General features: G+C 40.3%; 1 protein-coding gene across 7 annotated transcripts in view; it reads left to right on the top strand.

Moving 5' to 3' along the window:
• Positions 1-22,908, top strand: part of Atxn7 (ataxin 7) — a 171,056-nt gene that overhangs the window by 15,235 nt on the left and 132,913 nt on the right. For all 7 annotated transcript variants that reach the window (XM_076544489.1, XM_076544486.1, XM_076544488.1 and 4 more), the window contains exon 2: positions 22,638-22,726. The gene's annotated coding sequence lies outside the window, so the exon portion shown is untranslated. The remainder of the gene's footprint in view (positions 1-22,637; positions 22,727-22,908) is intronic.

Raw genomic sequence — 22,908 nt, 5'->3', positions numbered from 1 at the left:
TGTTGATTATTATAGTTCTAGTAGTTAAAACTATAAATCACTTGCAGATCGAAGTTAGAAAAGACCATTTGCCATTCTATTAGCACAATTTAGAGGGACCACTTGTTTGAATTTACTAGCTTCCTGAAGCCAGTAAAGGTGTTTATGGCACCAAGATTCCTATTAACATATTTCAACACTGTAAGATAGTGAATGACACATGTTCAGCTATTACAGATGATGAGAAAGGTTAGCTCCCGGAAGAGATAGTCCAGTACTATAAATGGCACCAAATTGGAAAGTCACTTGTCATAGTCAACAGCAGTCATGATCTGGTAGTTGGCAGGATTCTTAGTATGTCTGTTTAGCTACTAGCCAACAACAGTTAGCTTTCTTTTCCATAGGGAAGGCAGCAAGTGCCAGTCCACTGTAGGCTGGGAAGGCTTTACTGGCTAACATTCGTTGTGGAGAGACCTCTGGTCTGTTTATCGCCAATCTCTTGTCTACTTCATTTCATATACTGTGCCATCATGGTACCCTGCAGAGAAAAGCAGTTATGTTCCTGTTCTTTGTCTTAGCAGTACTTCACAATCTTAAAATTAGTGAACTTTGCCTTTAAAGGTTCTAAATTATCTCAGTTAAGGTTGTAATATAAACCAGAAAAATATTTACATGTTACAGGCAGTGTAGCATTATTATTTTGAGTGTTTTTTTAATTAAACATCAGAGTTCATAAAATGATTATACCAACAGAAAGTAGTAAAAAGGGGGCTTAAGAGATGGCTCAGGCTCAATTTGCAGCACTGGAGGAAGGGCCCATGCACTCACATGACAGCTCACAACTCTGTAACTGTCCCAGAGGGTGTGATGCCCTTTTCTAGCCACCTCAGGCACCAGGCATGCACATGGTGCCCAGGCATACAGACAGACAAAACACTCATACACATGACACAAACAAATTCATTAATTAGTTAACTTAAAAACAAAATAATGCAACAGCTAAACAAGTAACTTGGAGTTTTGATTTCCAAAAGAATTAAGTAAGTTTAGTTCTTGTGGAAAACCTCAGTGCTCACAGAAGTTTTTATTTAAGTTTGTTTCTGATTACAAAAATCATGTGTTTATAGAAATTCAGTAAATTTCATAGATACACAGAAAAAAACAGAAGTAACTCATACTTTTCTTACTCAGATGATATTTTATTAAGATTTGATGTGTATCTATTCACCTTCTTGATTCCCAATAAAATAACCGTTAAAACGGTTGCTTAGAGTTAAGGACACGGACTTATAAAAATGGATACTATAGGATGAACATATTCTGTTAATCCTGCTGCCTCTCAGACTGCCTGCCAGGCCTGACCTCCAAGTCCATGAGAGCGGCTTCTCCTCCAGGATGGAAAGGAAGTTGAATGACTCATTGACCAGCTTTGGCGCACATGTAGTGTAGTGGCACATTTTTCCTGCACACTGAAGACTACCTGCCTGCATCTTTATCGAAGCAACTCGGCTAGCCCGGACCCACCTACTGGTTGCAGAGGGAGACATTTGAAGTCATTCTGGAGGGGGAGGGGGGGCTTTTTGACAAAAGCCTCATCAATTCTTATCAATTCCATGGAAGAATTCTTTAAATCAGCTCTCCTTCAAAAGAATGCCTTAATATTCTGAAATACAATAACCTCCAGGTTATTTGTGCCAAGTTACAGTAAGCTAGAGTGTGTAGAGACTCCCAGGTAATTTCAGTTACTATATAGCCCTATACCCAGTTGACGTGGTAAGAGGAAAAGTTCTGAGAAGAGCTCAGAGTAGATTTCTTGTTCTTACCCTCTCCTTTGCGAAAGGAATGTCCAGATCTCCTCAGAACTGTGGAAGAGACAGGCTGAGCTCACACAGCAGGCTTTTGTCAGCCTGTTCATCTATCTGCTTTGGTGCTGGAGAAGATTTGTGGAAGATAACGCTGAGCAAAAAGGAATGGCAGTGAGCAGCTGCCTGGCAGTACAAGGTAGCTTGCCCTCCTGCCTTCCTTGACTCCTCAGGCTCCCAGACAGCCAGACAGCTTCTTGGAGTTGTAGCCGTAGAGTGGGGTCCTTATATAGGAGCTGGAGTGCTGGTGGATTAGCCTGTGTCAGGAACAGCAGTGTGGAGCAGAAAGGAGCAGAAGGGCAAGCGCTCCTGCTGGCTCTTCTGCCTCCTCCTTCTCCCTCTCCTTCCTATTGGCCAAGTACTCCTGTAGCTCGGCAGCAAGTAACTAGGGCTAAACTGTAGAAGTCAGTCTCTTGCAGTGCAGAGAACATCCACAATGGTAAGAACTGTTCTGGGAGCACAAAGAGGATCAGACATAATCGCTAGGCACATATTCCCTTCTCAGTAATCATTTTCATCATTTTACCTCATTAGCTTCCTTAAGGAAAAATGCAAATAAACTTAGAGTATGTGACCTATTGATTATGACTCAGTTCCATTTTTGAAATAGTCCAAACTGCTTTTTAAAGTATCACATTTTAATTCTATTAATTAATTAAATTATTTATCTATATAGAGTATGTGTGTATGTAGTGTCACAGTATACATAGAGAGGTCAGAGAACATCTGGGGATTGAATTATTCATATGGTCGGGCTCAGCAGCAAGTGCCTTCACCTTACCAGCATAATTAGTCAACAAACAAATCTGAATAATTCTCAGGAGAATTGGAAAACTACTGAGAGACATTTGGGGGATACATTTTGTTCTTGCTAGAGTTAAACTAAAATTTTTCAAATATTTATATTTGTTAAAGGTGGTGCATGCCTGGAGACAAAGGCAGAGGGATCTCTGTGAGCTCAAGGCCAACCTGGTGTAGGTAGTGAGTTTCTGGCCAGTCAGAGCTGCAACACAGTGAAATGCTGCCTCCAATAAATAACTAAATAAAAGACACTCATATTCACTGTACAAGTGATTTATGTTAAAATATGAAGTACAGAATTTTCATGACACATTGGTGAAGTTCTTTTGCTGTTATGGTTAAGATGTAAAAGTGGGACTTATAAATCATTTCATATTATTCCTTCATATGGATTTGAAGTGGAATACATTTGCAAGAAAATTTTACTCTGTTTGTCTAGAAATATAAGAAAAGATTTTTAGCTTATCAAAAAAAGTGTTTTAATCTAAAATTTTGATGAACATTGGACTCTAAGAGATGAGAAGATGTTTTTCCACTTTCTGTTCTCCAGAAATTGAAAGCAAATAGTGAGGTCCTTTCCCAGCTGTAAGAGAGATAGATACTTGAATGAAGCATCAGCTGGGGGTTAGAAAGAAGGAAAACTGTTTCAGTCTTGTCTTCCCTAAAGATGCTCTAAGACAGCTCACAAGTATTTCCCAGAAGTCTTCAGCTGCTGCGCTCCGGGATAGAAATGATAAACTAGCATTAAGTAGCCCGACAGCAGGTACCTGGGGTCATGAGGTCTTTCTCTCTTTTCCACTAGGGGCAGCCAGTCTTTTGGTGTCTTCCCATTGTACTGGGGATGGATGGCATCCAGAGCCTTTATCCTAGATTGATGTTCCTGGCCCCTGCTTTCTACTTCATCACATATCATGCTAAGTCTTTTCTCTTTAGGGTTCTTTTACCTCATGCGCTTGTTGCCCCAAATCTCTAACAAAGCTTCTGCTTTGTGGTTGGTCCCACATTAAATGCCATCTCTTCATACAAGCCTTCCTAACAAAAGCTAATGATCTTATTACTTACTCTAAAACTCAGGGTCTACAGGCACCCTGCCTGTCTCCTTTGAAGCCCCTTTTCAATGTATTTAAAGGTTTCACGACTGTCTTTTACTAGAGCAGTGGTTCTCAACCATCCTAATGCTGTGACCCCTTAATACAGTTCCTCATGTTGTGGTGACTCCAACCATAAAATTATTTTTGTTGCTACTTCATGGCTGTAATTTCGCTACTGTTATGAATCGTAATGTAAGTATCTGTTTTCTGATGGTCTTAGGCAACCCCTGTGAAAGTGTCAGTCCACCCCCAAAGGGGTCATGACCCACAGGTTGAGAACCAGTGTACTAGAGTGTAAACAGCAGAAGAGCAGGATTACTGTCTCTGTTTGACATCTGTCTCCTCAGTGCCAACCATTTGCATGATGGAGAACTGCAGAGGAAAAGTGTTCCTCAACACTCACCAGTTCCCGCTCCGTTCATATTTAACTTTATGTATTCTGCAGACTGGGGATACTGATGAGAGTGTCTGTCACTAATTGACTGCTTAGTATGTGCCAGACACTGCTTTATTTGCTTTATCTAATCAATTACTTGAAATGACTTGGCTTGAAGTCACATAGCTAATTCCAAAACCTGATTATTCTTAGTTATGCCTTTTTATAATTGTCTCAGGAGTAAGCTCTGAAGTAGAAAGTCTTTAACCTGTTATTTTATTTTATTATTTTATGTGTATAGGTGTTTCACCTGCATGTATGTCTGTGTAACATGTGCCTGCCTGGTGCCTGCAGAGGCTAGAGAGGGTGGTGGGTCCCCTGGAACCGCAGTTAAATATGGCTGTGAATCACCACTTTGCTGTTGGGAATTGAACCCTGGTCCTTTAGGCTCTTAACCACTGAGCCATCTCTCCCTCCTCCTAAGGGAGGAAGTCTTTAAAACATAAGAATCCTTGCTGGCTAGTGAGCAGGCTGTAGAGCTTTAGGGAATGGGGGTATGATATTAACTCCATCTGTGTGAAGAGGTAGGCTACCTCTGATTCTTGGGGAAGTTAGCTGGGCCTCTGTCAGCATATTATAGTGCAGATGTCCATTCTAAAGAGAGTATTCCACAGGACTGAGAGTTACCAATGAGGGGCTAGAAGTTAGACATCCTGCCAGCTAAGCTAGGGAGTTGTTCCTTCCCCTAATCTCTTTTGAGACATCCTGCTATTTCTATATACTGAAAACATTTTGAAAGCAAGAAGTCTCGAGTACCTTTCAGGACCTGAAGTATACCTAGTCCTTGTGGCTTATGTGTCTAGCAACGACACATTTGCTTCAGTCTACTTTGGCACACAGTGAAAAGGGCTCAGTGTTGGAGGTCAGTCATCAGTTATGTTAAGCTGTTTGTGGTAATTCTGCTCTTACTGTTTTTCTGTGAAAGTAGTTTGCCTGACCTGATGGTCAGCAACCTTGCACTGGCTACATCTCTCTAGCTTTTCACCTGGAAATGTTTACCTTTCAGCTTATGCAACACATAAAATGCCTCTTGGATCAGCTTTCAGGCAATGCTAACTGCTGCTTCAGTTCTGGCTCATAGTTCTTAAATTAATTCACATTGTCTGCAGACAACTTGACTGAGGCATAGGAAATGACATTTTTTTTAAAAGTAATGTTTTAGGATATACAAAGATAGTAATATTGACCATGCAAAAAAGTCAGAGAGGCCTTAGGGGGGCAATATTAGTGTTACCTAAGTATGAAATGGACAGCATGAAGGTCCTCTAACATTGTATGGGAGGACTTCTTTCACACGTCCTACCTGAAAAGTCATGAACTTCCCTAAGATGATATCAGGCCGCTGTAGACCTGACATAAATCCATATGCTTCTCAGAAGCATTTTGTGTACACAGCTTTGTTAAAGGATTGACTTACTCACTCAGCAGCTCTGCTGGGAGAGAGAATGGGGATTAGCTGTTAGCTATTAGATTAATTGGCGGTATGAGGTCTAGTGTGTCAATATATAGCAGAAGCTCAGTAAATGTTTGTTGAACATTAATTGTATTCCAGTTAGGTAAGAAAAGGCAGAGAAAAGTATTAAGGCTGGCCCCAGGCCATTTTCTATTTCAGAAATTAAAAGTCGTGGCATAGGCCATTTACCACAGACAAATGGCTGTAATCTGAGGCAAGGAGTTGCCCAGTGTCTGCTGCCTGATTGAAATGCTGATCTGGGCAATCTGCTCATCTCCAGCAATCTAGTTATCTCACACCAGGCCCCCAGAGTCTAAAAAGCTTCAGACTTGGACTTTGTATTTGTTTGATTAGTTTATTTTCAATAATAATAAAAAAAAAAACCAGTGACATTAAAACACACAAACCTCAATAGGAAACTACGCATGTATTTCAAACTGTATCTGGGTAATATTTGTGTTTTTCTTTAGCTCAAGTCATTGCATGTTGCCACAGAGGAATTATCACATAATAGTAATAAGAAGAAGGACTCCTGGTAGCTCTGCACAGCAAACAGGTAGCATTTCATGAGAGACTTCTAACAAACAGGAACAGAGAAAAACAAACAACTCCTGAAGAATTTAATTGTTGCCTTTCCAGTCATTTGAAATCTGAAAGGTAGCCAATCAATGATAGTCTGGTTCCCAGCATCCACTTGTGGTATACTCCGGAGAAAAGATGCTCAGAAGGCAGTGGTGATTTTTGACTACAGAAGTAGTTTGTGTAAGTTTTACTCCTCTGGTGGTAGGTGGCTCACATAGAAACATTTAAGGTCTGTTAAACTTAATGCTTAAATATCGATTTCTTTTTTATAATGGTAAATTACATTTGTGTGTGTGTGTGTGTGTGTGTGTGTGTGTGTGTGTACACGAGTGTGTGTGTACATGAGTGCGTGTATACATATGACATGTATATGGCAGTGGGAGGGGAATTTATGGGGTTGGTTCTTTCTGCCTGTGGGTCCTGTGATTGATCTCAGATCCTGAGGCTTGGCAAGAAGCCCCTTGACCTGCTGAGGCAGCACGCCAGAATGCAGATGTTGACTTCTTAACACCTCTTTCCAAAGAAATATACTAGACATGGCTGATCTTTCAGTGCCAGAAATAAGAGAGTGCTGACTGTGCACATGTGTACCCCACTGCCTCCACACAGCCTCCACAGTCCCTCGTGGGTTGTGTGAGAAGGACGTAGAGCCAACTGAAAGAACTCAGTGGATAAAGCTAGAGCTGGCTAGTTTGTTTATTTTGTGGTGCTAGAGAGTTGAATTCTAGGTATTGCTCATGTTGTGCAAGTATTCCATCCCTGAACCATATTAAGCTGGAGCCAGTTGAGCAACTAAAAAACATACTATTTGATTATAACCTAAAATGTAAAACAAATACAAATAAATATATACTGTACATATAAAATAGACTAATATATGTAATAGAAATTTTATAAAGTAGCACAAATACCCACAAGTCCATATTGATAGAAAAAAAGTATATAGATAGAGAAATGGGAAAGAATCTCTCTCTCTCTCTCTCTCTCTCTCTCTCTCTCTCTCTCTCTCTCTCTCTCTCTCGTTTTAAGAACAGAGTATTTTACTGAGTGGTAATGGCACACACCTTTAATCCCAGCATTTGGGAGGCAGAGATAGGCAGATCTCTGAGTTTGAGGTCAGCCTCAACTACAGAACAAGTTCCAGAACAGCCAGGGGTACATGGAGAAATCCTGTCTCAGATAGATAGATAGATAGATAGATAGATAGATAGATAGATAGATAGATAGATAGATAGATAGATAGATAGATAGATAGATAGATAGATATAAAAAGATGGAATACATTTTGTTAGTCATTTGGCCATTTCATATATATGTAAAACAGTGTTGTTTTACTAGACTCCTTCACCAGCCTCAGGCAATCCCAGTGGGCCTTCTTTCCCCCTTTATACCTTCTTCTGTTTTGTATCGGGAGCACCGCAAGTCAAATTCTTGCTGTCCATTGGAATGCTGACTGTTGGCTGGTTACAGGGAACCATAGCTGTTGTGAATTCATGATTACAGGGACAGTATGTCACAGTGTTTTGCTCCATCCTCTGCCTCTTTCATTCTTTCAACTCCCTCACTGTTCCTTGAGCCTGGGGAGGAAGGATTGAGATGGTTGTCCAGTTAGGGCTGAGTACTCAGTAGTTACTTATTCCCTGCACTGTGACTGGTTATGTCTTCCTGTGTTAGTTGCTGACCATTGAAGAAGTGTCTCTGGCCATTGCTGAGGACAACACTAAGCTGTGTGTGTGTGTGTGTGTGTGTGTGTCTTAGGGTTTCTGTTGCTGTGAAGAGACACCATGACCACAGTAACTCTTGTAAAGGAAAACATTTAAGTGGGGAGGGGTGCTTACAATTTCAGAGGTTTAGTCCATTATCTTCATGGCAGAACATGGTGGCATGCAGGCAGACATGATACTGGAGAAAGAGCTGAGAGTCCTAAATCTTGATCCACAGGCAACAGGAAGTGAACTGTCCTCCTAGATTGAGCATAGGAGACCTCAAAGCCCACCCCCACAATGACACACTTCCTCCAACAAGACCACACCTACTTCAGCAAGGCCGCAGCCCCTAACAGTGCCACTCCCTATGAACTTACAGGGGCCAGTTACATTCAAACTACCACAATGTATAAAAACATAAACCTTTAGAAGGCAGTTTGATTGCATGTTCATTTAAAAAGACAAAAGTAGTAGGTTCCCCCTAGGGCCCATGGCCGCTCTAACCATGGGCTTTTGACCGGGCATACAGTGATGCATGAATTCTCTTCTATGAGGAGACCTTAAGTCCAGTCCAAAAGTGGCCAGCTACCTGTACAATCCCCGTTGCACCAATGGCACATCTTGCCTGGGAGGTTGGTATTGTCTTATGCAGGGTTTATGTCTGGGAAATACCAGTGATGGTTGCTTCCCAGCAGCCTGCATAGCATGTTTTAACACTGTGAAAGCTAGCCAGCAGCAGGTCCTCTTCAAGTCAGTTTCAGTTTGATTTCGTTATGTCCTGCCACCAAAGTGCATAGTGTCTTTCCTTACTGTCTAGTTCTGGGGGGGCAACCAAGAACAATGGCAGTAGCTTGTGTTGATTTGGGGGTTCCCTGACTAATGACTAGAGGGAGGTATCCCACTCCTAAAACTGAAATTTCCATTTAATAACCCTTATCTTCTGGAGGAATCACTGTCTACCTACAGAGGATGCCTGTGTTCAGCTCCTTTTAAACTTACAGTTTTTAAATAGCTTACGAAGGAGTGGGTTTCCCTGTCCTGTCACCCCCATATCTGCTTTTAAACTTTTAACCCCTAACATTCCTCCCCACTACCTTCATATCGCCTCACCCCTTCAGACCCTCCCCCCTTTTCTCATGGGCCCTTTCTGGCTTCCTAAACTGTATAGATGTTCCAAATTAAACACACACATCTAAAAATCTAAAGCTAGGATCCACATATGAGAAAGAGCACACTGGACAAATCTTTCATATAAAAGCATTGCAAGAATTTCAAGTGATTTATGCAAATCTCCCCTTGAGGAGGGAAACTATAACTACTTGTCCCTTAAGTATGAGCTGTGTATAGTGACTTCCTTCCAAGGAGCTCAGGATGGAAATGGAGGGAAGACAGTTTTGATATTATCCTAAGCAGGGATTTCTTAAACTGTGACTTCAAAATTGCCCTGTAATAAAAGCAAAAAATAAACAGATGAGCTTGCATCAAAGTAAAATATTTTTTGTACAACTAAAGACACAATTGATAGTGAAGAGACAATCCAAGGAAGAGAAGAAAAACAAACCGTATATTTGAAAAGGCACTGATAGCCAAAGTATAAGGAACTCAGTTGAGTCGGAAGAGAACAAAATAGTCCAAATTTAAAAATAGGAAAGAGGCTGGATGTGCATTCTCAAAAAAAAAAAAAAAAGACATACAAATGGTTAAGAGGTGAAAAGTGCCCACTGTTGCTAGTCAAATGCAAATTCAAACTACATAAGCTATTCTTACATATCTGTGAGATGGCTGTCACCAGAAAGAGAAAAAGTAACAACTGTTGATGAGGATGGGGAAAGGAACTTTTTCACACTCTCACCAGGAATGTCAAGTTAGTGCAGCCATGAATGGAAAACAGTACAGAAGTTCCCCAATTAAAAATAATGCTACTATACAGTCTGGTAATCTTACTACTGAGTATATAGCCAAAGGAACAACAACAAAAAAGAACGTCATGGAATCATCTGCACTCCCATGTGTAGTGGGCAGCCATTCCAGCTTTGATCTGGAAGTTCCAACCCCCACTGAGGCTTTGGCAACTGTCATGCCTATAAGGTGGGGCCAAGGGAGGACCCTGAAGACCCAAGATCTGGATGGGCCAGCTCTCTCTGTTCCTGGACTCTAGACGGTGGAGATGGACCAAGCAGAGCTCCAGAGAACACCGCTGGACTGGGATACACCTTCCCCAGACCCCACAACCTACCTTTCCCTTTTTTGTAATTTAACCACTAAATAAATCTTCCTTTTAACTATGTGGAGTGGCCTTAATAATTTCACCAATATTCATGTTCACTGAAACATTATTCAGAAGAGGTAAATTAGGAATCAACCTAAATATCCATCAGTGGATGAATGGTTAAGAGAATGTTTGGTGTGTGTATACAATGGAATACTAGTCTGCCTTTAAAGGGACTCCTTCCCCTCCCAACAACATGGATAAACCTAGAGAATAGTATAAGAGTGAAATAATTCAGTGAATGGAACCAATGAATACCACAAATGTAATTAATATCATGAGTATAATTAAAAATAATTAATTAAAAAACATTGATGCCATTCCTCGAATTTTACATTTATTGTTATTTATTTATGCCAGGGAACAAATCCAGGACTTGAACCTGTAGGCAAGCACTCGCCCACTGAGCTTGCATCCTGACCTCTAGTTCAATAGGGCTATATTAACTAGAAAGAAAAACATGTTAGTAAGTTTGAGAGACTGTCAGCTACTGATCACAGGATTCTGGCAATTGATATGTATATATATTTTCATCAATTCTTTTAATAATTCACAGCACTATACATGAGATTCATGGTACATGCCATGAATCAAAAAAAAAAAAACTTACAAAAGAGATATAAAAGTTATGAGGTTGAGGGACATAAAAGCTTGTTTATCAAAGAAAGTGTTTTAACATCAAAAAAATATTTTTAGATTGGTAATACAAGTTAAGATAGAAAATAATTTAGGTATAAAACTTTGAACTCGCCAAGATAGGATAGATAATACAGAAGTTTTTCTTATGTATTATTCTCTGTATTATTTCTCTTCCAAATACAAATGGACTGGACATTGTAAATGTAATCCTTACTTGACAATTGTTCTTTTTTAATATATTTTTATTTTATGTGCAAAATAATAATAATAATTCAGGCACAGAAAGACAAGTATTGTCTAATTTCATTTAATGTTGAATCTAAGAAAACTGGGCACACAGAAACTAGCATGACAGTTGTCAGGTTCTGAGAGTGATGGAGAGGGAATGGGGAGATTGGTCCAAGCATTTGAAGAGTTCTGTTCTCACAGGTTTGTACTCTAATGGACACATTACGTCCTGAGGGGCTGTGGTTGAAAGGCACAGTGACTGCAATTAGTAACGTGTATGTGACATTACCAAAAAGTGGTGAACAGGGGAGGTGATGGCTATGGTCCTTAGCTCCATTTTAATCATAGCTCATGTACATGAATTGGAACCTGATCACATGGTAAGTATATATAGTTTTTATTTGTCACATAGGCCTTAAAAAGCTGAAAGAAAATAAATAAAATTTAGCCTGTTGGTATAACATCATTAGCTATGACAAATGTACCATATTTTTATAAGAGGAGTAGACAGTCAGATGGCTCAGTGGCATGGAGCCTGAGTTTAATCTTGGGGACCAGCATGTCAGAAGAGCACCACCTGCCTCAAAATGTCCTCCAGTTGCCGAATGTGGTCCTGATGCTGGCCTCTCCCCCAATAAAGAAAGAAATGAATGTAAAAAAAATTAGAGAAGAAGTTACCAGGAGAAATTGGAGATAAATAAGAACATGCCATAGAATCTTTGTAACTTTTTTTTTTTTAAATTTAAAGTTCTAAAATTAAGTTTAAAGAAATTTATGTCCAGGATAAGAGTTGATAATTCAAGTTTAATTTCATGTTGCTGAGAGCCTGAAGTAAATCAAATCACTTTGGGTTCTAGGCTGATTCTTATGGAAAGTGGGGCAGTTCTTCCTTGGCTGTTGTCTTAAAGCCGTGACAGTGAGTTTGCAGAACCCAAGAACACAGCATTCCCAAATGTCCTTCTGTGGAATTTCCTACTGGCATGACTTTTCCCTTCGCTCCTGCCCAGTAGCGGTCCCTTGAGTGGTATTTGCTGTCCTAGTTAATCAGAGGACAAGAGCAAGGAAGAACTCTCTTTTCCCCTCCCACGGAGTCTCAGTGGGCACTGGCATGTAGGTCATGTTGCATCACAGTAGAGAGGGGGCAAGCAGGAAGGTGCTTAGGAAGTGTCGTTAACCCTGCTTTCTACTTGGAGTCTTTAGGAACAGGGATGAGCCTGGCTAGGGATGAGAGGCAAGAACCAGGGGTTATATTAGTGTTGTCATCATAGAGCATTGTGGTCCCTATCAGTTATAAATTCCAACAAATTTACACCAAATTTGTTTAAATGGCATCAAATAGCTTCTGCAATAATCTTTGTCTCAATTTTTATTGTCACATTGTAGAAAACTTTTATTAATTTAGTTGGGTTTGAATTAGTGAAGCTATCCTCATGTCTACACAAAAATCATTATATGGAAATCATGTAAATCTAATAATATATCTTTAAAATGACATATAATCATAGGCTTAGTGGCATCTTGAGTAGCACACAGAAACCACAAATATGTTCTTATTTTAAACTCATATTTAAAGTATGCTATTCATGGCTCTCTGTTTTTAATGGGAAGATCTTATATAGTTTAAAATACAAAAAAAAATCTTTAAACTTTTTATTTTTTATACAATGTGTTGCTAGCTTCTTTGTGAGACGTCCGTATTGGCTGCCAAAGAGTTCTGGATTACTGACATTGTCACTAACAGTAATCTGACAGCCAGAACCAGGCTTGTGTTCTGTTTCTACTTCTTTCTTATCTCTGTCAAGATAATCAGTCCATTTAGGTTCAGAAAGTCAGATAACAAAATTTTTAAATAGGCTTGGGTATTATCTATGTATAGCACAGTCCAAAACTTAGAAATTGACAGTGACCTCCCTCTCTGCAGTTTGTGGTTTTATCACTCGTATTGTCAAGTAGTCACTTTGACAGTCTAGATGGAGATGTTGCCCTGTGCTGCCCCTTATGCCCTGCCTGCACCCATTCATTACCCGCGCGCCCAAACACCTGCCTGACACAAAGCTAATTTCCAACCTTGTCATTTTGTTGTTTTGATAATGTTGTATAACATTGTTTAAAATTGGCTTTTCTTTCAACATTTAAGAAGAATTTCATTTTTAAAAGACCATTTATGATTAACTTTTAAAAGGAAAAATTTTAAAAGTTGTAACCCAGCATTTGATTTTTTTTTCTAGCTAGAGTACTCCAAACTCTGCAGTGCCACATTTGACCAGCATGTAAAGTCAAGTATGTGGGCCCATTGCAACCATAGCGTTAGCTGTTTGGCTGGCTGTTAGAGATGACACCTAAGTTAAGGGGAAAGGGACTCCAGGGAAAGTGTGCGCTGCTCACAGCATGTATTAGGATCGACAGCAGGGATTAAAAGTCCAAAAGCATATTTAATTAGACATATGGTTTAATTATGTATGTAATATATAAAGTTTGACCATTATGTTTCATTTCATCTTGGACAATCTTCAAAGGAGAGAATTTTGTTTATATAATGATACTTAAATGAATGGTGATAAAAATAGTTGCATTAATTGCTTAATGTAACTCTTGTGTCATGGAATTGCTCAGTGTAATTAGTGTGAGTGTCACTATAAAATTCTTTGAATGTGCTTGTGAATAAGACATGGAATCCCATGATTAGGTGAGGTCTGTGTTCAAACAGCCTCAGAAGGAACAAATCTCCCCCAGAAGTCTCTCTTTTGTCTTACAAAATATAGGAAGTATTCTAGGATCTGTAGGAGGGCACATTAATATTTGGCTACAAATGATAAGACCATATGGCCAAACTGACATCAGATCTGTACAAGTAGATGGCAGCTCTCTAGAGCCAGCCTGTCTGCAGCTCATTGGCAGTGAAGGAGAGGCTGAGTACTGGTTCATCTTGTCCAGAATTCATGATCCCAAAGGTGGTCAGCAACGATTCTTATGAATGGGAAAAACTCTGGCTTCTGACATTTCAGACAGCTTTCTTTCAAGGCAGGAAACTACCTTAGTAATGAAGTCATCCTGTGCCCCTGTTATTTTCCCCAAGCAGCATGATGTCTGTATTTGAAGAGCTGTTGATGGGGAAAGGAAACAAACACCGGCCATCAACTATCTGCCAGTCACTGTGAAATATTTATGTACATTCATTTGTTTGATTTTGTGGAAAATTACATTAATGACATTCACTAAGTGACAGATCAAAAACAAACAGCATACATAACACTTTTTTAAATAGTAAATAAGCCAATTTTCTTGGACAGATACTTAGAAGACCTGTTGCCTCCTAAGTGTGTGTAACTACATGTGTGTATATAGGCACATATATGTATATGCAGATATATGTGTATATTCATGTATAGATGGAAATTTTAAAGAAAGCTGTGTATATTAAATCATGTATATATTTATGAGGCATGAGTGAATGATAGGGAACATTCAGTTGTAATAACTCATCTCTTTTCCTCTTAGCTTTTTATCAATATAAGAGAAATTAGCCATTTAAGAAAAATATTAACTTATTACATGTTTACCAGTAAAAGAAATTACACATTTAAGAAGAAAAAACCTCATTTCACAAATGAAAACTATTTAACCTATCAGTACAACATGTATACTAAGGTATTAAATAATTATTAAATCTTTCAAGTTATAAATACAACAGATGTTCTGAGGAGGGAAACAATATCTCTGATGGTTGTTCTCATCACCTGTAAAGTGCAAATATGTGTGCAAGCCCAGGAGCTGTGCACATGTGTGAAGATCAATTGGGAAATGGAGAGCAATTGAATTTCGTGTAGCTCTTTAGCAGCTGTCAGGAAATGAGACTCCTTCAATAACAAGTCATCATAATGCCTGTGATGCCGGTAGTGGTGAGGACAAGGCAGGAAGGTCTCTAAGTCATTCAGCCTTGTCTGGGCTATAGTGTATGGTCCTGTCTCAAAAGGCCTAAAGTCCAAACGAAGTGAGTCAAAATGTGGGTGGAGAAGGCCAGAGAACAGACTACAGGAACTGAAACGTACCTGGGGCTAGACCAGAGCTGCTGGCATCCTCCCTTAGAGTTGGCCTTGGTACTCTTTACATGAGTCTGTTTCTACTCTTAGTGGCCAGTGGGGTGATTAGAGAGGAGTCCTCAAGGCCCAGTCAGTAATTCATGCTCTCTGCTTGGCCTTTGAAGAAGGGGATCTTTAGGTTGTGCCAAGTATATGTCTCAGTTTTCAACTTTGGTCTTCCAAGAAATAATCCAGTTGGGGTGACAATAATTGCCACTGAAGTCAGAAGGAAGCAAGTTGGGCACTGTGTTAGTCCATAGTTGTTGGGATGTACCTGCCTATGGATGTGCCTCGGCTGACATGTAGCCTAATCTTAAAGACGCTTAGAAAAAACATTTCAGGCCCTGGAGGTACAGATCATAGCTTCCTACAGGGAACAGGCTTAAGAAAGAAATGGACATGGCAGCCAGGTGAGTGCTTTGCAAAGTGTGTGCCCATTGCTCTTGCCCATGGTACAGTGTCAGTCAGTTAACCCCTGGAGGAGGGCTGGCTAGAGCCAGATGTTTGGACTTTCCAACATAAGTTGTGTGCGAATCTTCCCTGTTTAAATGTTAGCAACAAATCTGTACTTTTTTCCCTCAAGATCACCATGGAAGATACAAAAAAAAAAAAAAAAAAACAAACCCAAAAAACAAAAACAAAAATCATCAACAATAAACATGTGGGCTGTGTGTTTGTAGGATCAAAGGGTAGAGAGAAAGTACAAACCTGGCCATTAGGGGGCACTACTAGTGTGCCACAGAATACCATGCTTTTGCTAGAGACAGGCACTGTGCAGGACGGAGAACACCATCAGCACTTCTCCTCGAACTTGTAGGTCAATCTCAGAAAACCTCTTGGCTTTCCATCTTTCCTGTGTGGAAGAGAGATTGGAGGCAGCTGCTGAGCTTTCACTCTTTCCAGCTCCAGGTTTTGAAAGGATCAGGTCGGAATCCTGGTTGAGCATCCGGGGCCACCTGTGCAGCCTGTCTCTGCCACCTCCGTCTCACGTTGACACTGGGGCTTTGCTAAGAGGTCAAGAAGCTTTAAGAAACAGGAAGAGCCAGGCCGTGGTGGCGCACGCCTTTAATCCCAGCACTCAGGAGGCAGAGCCAGGCGGATCTCTGAGTTTGAGGCCAGCCTGGGCTAACAAGTGAGTTCCAGGAAAGGCGCAAAGCTACACAGAGAAACCCTATCTGGAAAAAAAAAAAAAAAAAAAAAAAAAAAAAGGAAAAGAAAAGAAGCTTGTGCTGTTAATGTTTCAAACCAGCACGGTCTTGGTATCACTTGCTGTTTCTTCCTTTGACAGTAGTTGTGTGATTTTGACAGACTGTATCACATAACAAGAAGTAATCTAGACTGTGTGGGTAAGGTTGCAACAGCGCTCTCAGCATCTGGAAGAGGACACACCCATGGTAGTCCCAGAAAATAAGCCATTTTCCCTGTGAGAGTCAATGTAACACTGCCTAGGTAGCAGCATGAGCACTTCTCTCTGTTTAAAGTAAATGAGGGTGGATTTCTGAAGACTTGGGCATTCTGCGGTATCTGTTTGTTTTGTAACGTGCTACTTGTATCTGCCTTATTATTAGATTAAAATCTGTTGCTTTCTTGGGCAAGATTTTGTTGTTGCTGTTGTAGTTACCAAAAACCAAACTTACTTAGGAGGGAGTCTTGCATGGTTGAGGTGGGAGTGTTGGGAGCTGTGGAATTGAAGGACTGGGGCACTATGCTGTGGACAGGAAAGCCAGGCAGAGGCCTCTCAGGCCACATTCATTCTGACCAGCATATTTATTCTTTGGTCCTCTCTTTACTGACCTGCCCCTTTCCTGTGGACTAGTGAGCACATGGGCTATCTCAGCCTAAACTAAACTAGACCCATTTTTCCCAGTTCCTGTTTCTAAGGAATTTGGAACCCCGAAAACAAATATGATGGCTGATTAGAGAAGAGGGTCTCGAGATGAGGAAGCACCATGGGAAGTAATAAATTGAAGCCTGCGTTTCTCAGGATTTTTGGAAAAAAACATGATGTCCATTTTTAGTAGTTTCTCCTCTCCTACTTCTAACAAACCTTTATATAAAATCATTTTTAAAAATTAAGCACTTACTACATAAGTAGGTATTGAGTAAATAAAGGTTTGAAGGTTTTGGTCCTAAGAAAATCTTTTTTTTTTTTTTTTTTTTGGTTTTTCAAGACAGGGTTTCTCTGTGTAGCTTTGTGCCTTTCTTGGATCTCGCTCTGTAGACCGGGCTGGCCTTGAACTCACAAAGATCCGCCTGCCTCTGCCTCCCGAGTGCTGGGATTAAAGGCGTGCACCACCACTGCCCGGTCCTAAGAAAATCTTTTTAGCCCATTGTTTACACTGTTTCATTTTATTTTGAGACAGGGTTTCACTGTTTAGCTCTGGGTGTCCTGGAACTCCTTTTGTAGACCAGGCTGGCCTCGAACTCACCGAACTCACCGAGATCCACCTGCCTCTGCCTCCTGAGTGCTGGGATTAAAGGCATGCACTACCACCGCCTGGCTATACTGTTTCTTTTTGGAGAACAAAATTAAGTTGATGCTAAGGCAGTTTGGTGTGCTGGAATGGAAATGAACCAACACCCAAGGCCTGGATTCTAGTTCCAACTCTATACCATTGCTCTACTGAACAATCCTGAGCAAATGATGACCTGTCTCCATCTGCCTCCTCTCTAGTAAATGAGATCATAGTGCCAGCACTTTGAACAGGGCTGTTGTGGGCCAGATGAGAGAACTCAGACAAGTAAAAATGTTTTTCCCACTAAAGATCCCTGACCCTTTTCTAAGCAAGGAAGTTACTATTTTAAAATGATTATGTTAGTAAACACCACTACCATTTTTCTGTAAAGATAGGTTTCCTGTAAAACATTTTTAAAAGATATTGACTAATAAATGGTGAATTAATTTAAAACCAAACTTATCTCAGAGAAGATTTCGTCACATCTAAGAGCTGGTGACTTCCTTGGATGCTTTGGAAATAGCTGGAGTATCCTACTAGAAAACGGAGAAATGGCTTTGCCTGGTGACTTAAGGTCCTAGTGAGCGTGGATGTACCAACTCTAGTTTGTCATGAAGGAAAGAGGAGAGGAGAAGGTCTGCTTCCAACTTAACACCTGTATTGACCATGTCTGTTGTAGTCCTTTGTAGATAACTGTGAGTAAAGATTTTTGCATACCTGTAAGATGCTTACAATGCAAAGAAAACAATTTTGACTCAAGACAGACGTTGAAGGAGGTAGAAGCTTTTACTAAAAGTAAGACATTGTAGTAACAGTATCAGAAAAGTTTTAAAAGATAGAAGACTGGCAAAGAGTTATAAATCTGGGGAAGGGGGCATCTAGCCTATAAAGATAGGAAGGTCCTTCAACATTCCTATGTAGCATTTTGTGAGACCAAAGCTAAAGGGAGGGAGAGGAATACAACTCAAGACTAATTTAAAAGCTATAAAGATGATTAGGAGTAAGTGATCAAAGTATGACATAGAATTTTAGTGATTAACATTCTGGGATAGTGTATTAGGATCTCAAGTCGTGGGAATATGTGTGTTACCATTTTGAAGCGTGTGGAAATAAAAGCTGATCAAACAGTATTCTCACCACTGCCCTTGCATGTGGCCAGTGGAGGCTGTGGTAAGAGGAAGTGCATTCATAGTGGATTTTCCGTGAGAAATCAACCTGCCTGCCTGTGTCTCACTGTGTAGCTCTGGCTTTCCTGAAACTCACTATGTGGACCAGGCTGGCCTCCAACTCACAGAGAGTTGAGCCTCTGCCTCTCGAATACTGGGATTAAAGGCATGCGCCACCATCCCTGGAGTGCCTGTGTTTTTGTTTTTTTATACTTTTTTTTTTCCTTGCTGAGCCATCTTGCCAGCTTTGTCTTTTTTTTTTTTTCCCTTTTATTTTATTTTACAATACCATTCAGTTCTACATATCAGCCACGGGTTCCCCTGTTCTCCCCCCTCCCACGCCCTCCCCTTAACCCCAACACACTCCCCATTCCCACCTCCTCCAGGGCAAAGCCTCCCCCGAGGACTGAGATTAACCTGGTAGACTCAGTCCAGGCAGGTCCAGTCCACTCCTCCCAGGCTGAGCCAAGCGTCCCTGCATAAGCTCCAGGTTTCAAACAGACAACTCATGCAATGAGCACAGGACTCGGTCCCACTGCCTAGTTGCCTCCCAAACTGATCAAGCCAATCAACTGTCTCACGTATTCAGAGGGCCTGATCCAGCTGGGGGCCCCTCAGCCTTTGGTTCATAGTTCATGTGTTTCCATTTGTTTGGCTATTTTTTTTTTAATAATTGAGTAAAACCGAAATTTATTATAAGCCACAGTCGTCCTAGGGACCTCCATGCTATATATATATAGCCTCCATGGTTCTATGGGTTGTGGTCTGATTGTTCTTTATTTTATATTTAGAATCCACTTATGAGTGAGTACATACCATGACTGTCTTTCTGGGTTTGGGTTACCTCACTCAGGATGATTTTTTCTAGTTCCATCCATTTGCCTGCAAATTTCATGCTTTCATTGTTTTTCTCTGCTGAGTAGTACTCCATTGTGTATATGTACCACGTTTTTTCATCCATTCTTCAGTTGATGGGCATCTAGGTTGTTTCCAGGTTCTGGCTATTACAAATAGTGCTGCTATGAACATAGCTGAGCATGTATCTTTATGGTATGAATCAGCATCCCAAGAGTGGGATGGCTGGGTCTTGAGGTAGTTCGATTCCTAATTTTCTGAGAAACTGCCATACTGATTTGCACAGTGGTTGTACAAGTTTACATTCCCACCAACAGTGGAGGAGTGTTCCCTTTGCTCCACATCCTCTCCAACATTGACTGTCATTGGTGTTTTTGTTCGTAGCCATTCTGACAGGTGTAAGGTGGTATCTCAGAGTCATTTTGATTTGCATTTCTCTGATGATTAAGGATGCTGAGCATTTCTTTAAATGTCTTTCAGCCATTTGTGATTCTTGTTTTGTGAATTCTCTGTTTAGCTCTTTAGCCCATTTTTTTAATTGGACTGTTCAGTATTTTGATGTATAGTTTCTTGAGTTCTTTATATACTGTGGAGATCAATCCTCTGTCAGATGTGGGGTTGGTGAAGATCTTTTCCCATTCTGTTGGCTATCTTTTTGTCTTATTGACTGTGTCTTTTGCCCTGCAAAAGCTTCTCAATTTTGAGAGGTCCCATTTATTAATTGTTGTGCTCAGGGTCTGTGCTGTTGGTGTTTTATTTAGGAAATGGTCTCCGGTGCCAATGCGTTCAAGAATGCTTCCTACTTTTTTTTTCTATTAAGTTTAGTGTAACTGGATTTATGTTCAGGTCTTTGATCCACTTGGACTTGAGTTTTGTGCATGGTGACAGATATGGATCTATTTGTAATCTTTTACATATTGACATCCAGTTATGCCAGCACCATTTGTTGAAGATACTTTTTTTGTTCCATTGTATAGTTTTGGCTCCTTTGTCAAAAACCAGGTGTTCATATGTGCATGGATTAATGTCAGGGTCTTCAATTCGATTCCATTGGTCCGTATGTCGGTTTTTATACCAGTACCAAGCTGTTTTTATTACTATAGCTCTATAGTAGAGTTTGAGGTCAGGGATGGTGATGCCTCCAAAGATTGCTTTATCGTATAGGATTCTTTTAGCTATCCTGGGTCTTTTGTTTTCCATATGAAGTTGAATATTTTTCTTTCCAAGTCTGTGAAGAATTGTGTTGGGATTTTGATGGGGATTGCATTGAATCTGTAGATTGCTTTTGGTAAGATTGCCATTTTTACTATGTTAATCCTACCTATCCATGAGCATGGGAGATCCTTCCATTTTCTTTTTTTTTTTTTTTTTTTTTTTTTTTTTTTTTTTTTTTTGGTTTTTCGAGACAGGGTTTCTCTGCGTAGCTTTGCGCCTTTCCTGGAGCTCACTTGGTAGCCCAGGCTGGCCTCGAACTCACAGAGATCCGCCTGGCTCTGCCTCCCGAGTGCTGGGATTAAAGGCGTGCGCCACCACCGCCCGGCTCTTTTTGCTGTCTTTTTTTTTTTTTTTTTTTTTTGGTTTTTTTTTTTTTTTGAGACAGGGTTTCTCTGCGTAGCTTTGCACCTTTCCTGGAACTCGCTTTGGAGACCAGGCTGGCCTCGAACTCACAGAGATCCGCCTGGCTCTGCCTCCCGAGTGCTGGGATTAAAGGCGTGTGCCACCACCGCCCGGCGATCCTTCCATTTTCTGATATCTTCTTCAATTTCTTTCTTTAGAGATTTAAAGTTCTTATCAAAAAGGTCCTTCACTTGTTTAGTTAGTGTTATCCCAAGGTATTTTATATTATTTGTGGCTATTGTAAAGGGTGATGTTTCTCTGACTTCTTTCTCAGCCCTTTTATCATGTGCCTGTGTTTATAACTCGACAGTATGTGTCCCACAGCTATGTCATTGCCTGTATTTGCTCCTTCTGTCTCCTGCTCTCATAGGTTGAATATCATCTTAATTGTAACTTTAGTTTGTTAATCTTCAATCCTTTGATTCCTTACCTCACTGCTTCCCCCCAAATTAAGTACCCCCTCCATTCTTCCTGTAATATATACATATACAGGAAGATAATGGAGGGCATAATTTCCTTGTGCCTGTGCCTCCCTAAGACAGGGTTTCTCTGTATAGCCCTGGCTGTCCTAGAACTCTCTCTGTAGATGAGATTGGCCTAGAACTCACAGAGAGTTCTGCCTCTCCTTCCACAGTGCTGGGATTAAAAGTGTGCACCACCATTGCCCAAATCTTGGGCTTTTTAGGAAGGTGAATTAATTGAGTTTTTCTTTCTTGTTTTAAAGCTATATTACTCTTATATGCTGTGTAGAGGGCAGAGTAAGCATTCCAGATATTTGGTGTGTATTCCTGTTATTTTAAAGCTATGATTTGACAGGTTTCATAAGAACAGACTTTCAAATAGCAGTTTTAAAAATTAAGTGGAAACTCATTAGTGGAAATTTCACACAATGATTTATAAGCCCAAAGAGGTTGTCTCTGTGGACATATTGAATAGTCATTTCTTCCTAGTTTACTGTAAATATAGTGAATTAAGTTCATAATAAAAACCGAATTGCATTTTTTGATGAATTGATAAGGTGCCTTGAATTTTAGCAGTTTGATACTTCAAAATTAGAACTCGTGGCAACTACTAAGGTTATAGATTTCTGCTGGGCATTGGTTGTACACACCTTTAATCTCAGCACTTAGGAAGCAGAGGCAAGTGCATCTCTGTGAGTTTGAGGCTAGCCTGGTCTACAGTGTGAGTTCCAGGACAGCCAGGACTACACACAGAGAAACTCTGTCTTAAAAAAGGGGGGACAGGGTTGGGGATTTAGCTCAGCAAGCACAAGGCCGTGGGTTCAGTCCCTAGCTCCAGAAAAAAAGAAAAAAGAAAAAAGAAAAAAAAATTACAAGAACAAAAAAAAGATTTATAGATTTCAGATTAGCTTTGTGTCTACTATTTCATTCCTTATATATTTTTAATTTTTTTAACAGAATTAAGAAGGAAGTACTTCCACAATCCCAGCAGATGAAGATTCACTGGTAAATCGATTAGGATTTTTGGCCTACGCTCCAAAGAAAAGGTAACTGACTATTGTGATGTAGCATAGCCGAGTATATCACTTCCGGTACTAACAGATCTGAGTGTTGCACGGGGTGCTAATTCTTATGACTAAGTGTCTGTGGGGGTCTTTCACTTGAAGCATAACTTTAAAGACATGGACTTCTCAGTGTTTAGTGCCAATGACTAGACGGAGTACAGTGC

Source organism: Peromyscus maniculatus, chromosome 9 (assembly GCF_049852395.1).
Source record: "Peromyscus maniculatus bairdii isolate BWxNUB_F1_BW_parent chromosome 9, HU_Pman_BW_mat_3.1, whole genome shotgun sequence".
Lineage (NCBI taxonomy): Eukaryota > Metazoa > Chordata > Mammalia > Rodentia > Cricetidae > Peromyscus > Peromyscus maniculatus.
This window is presented reverse-complemented; position numbering and strand designations above follow the sequence as displayed.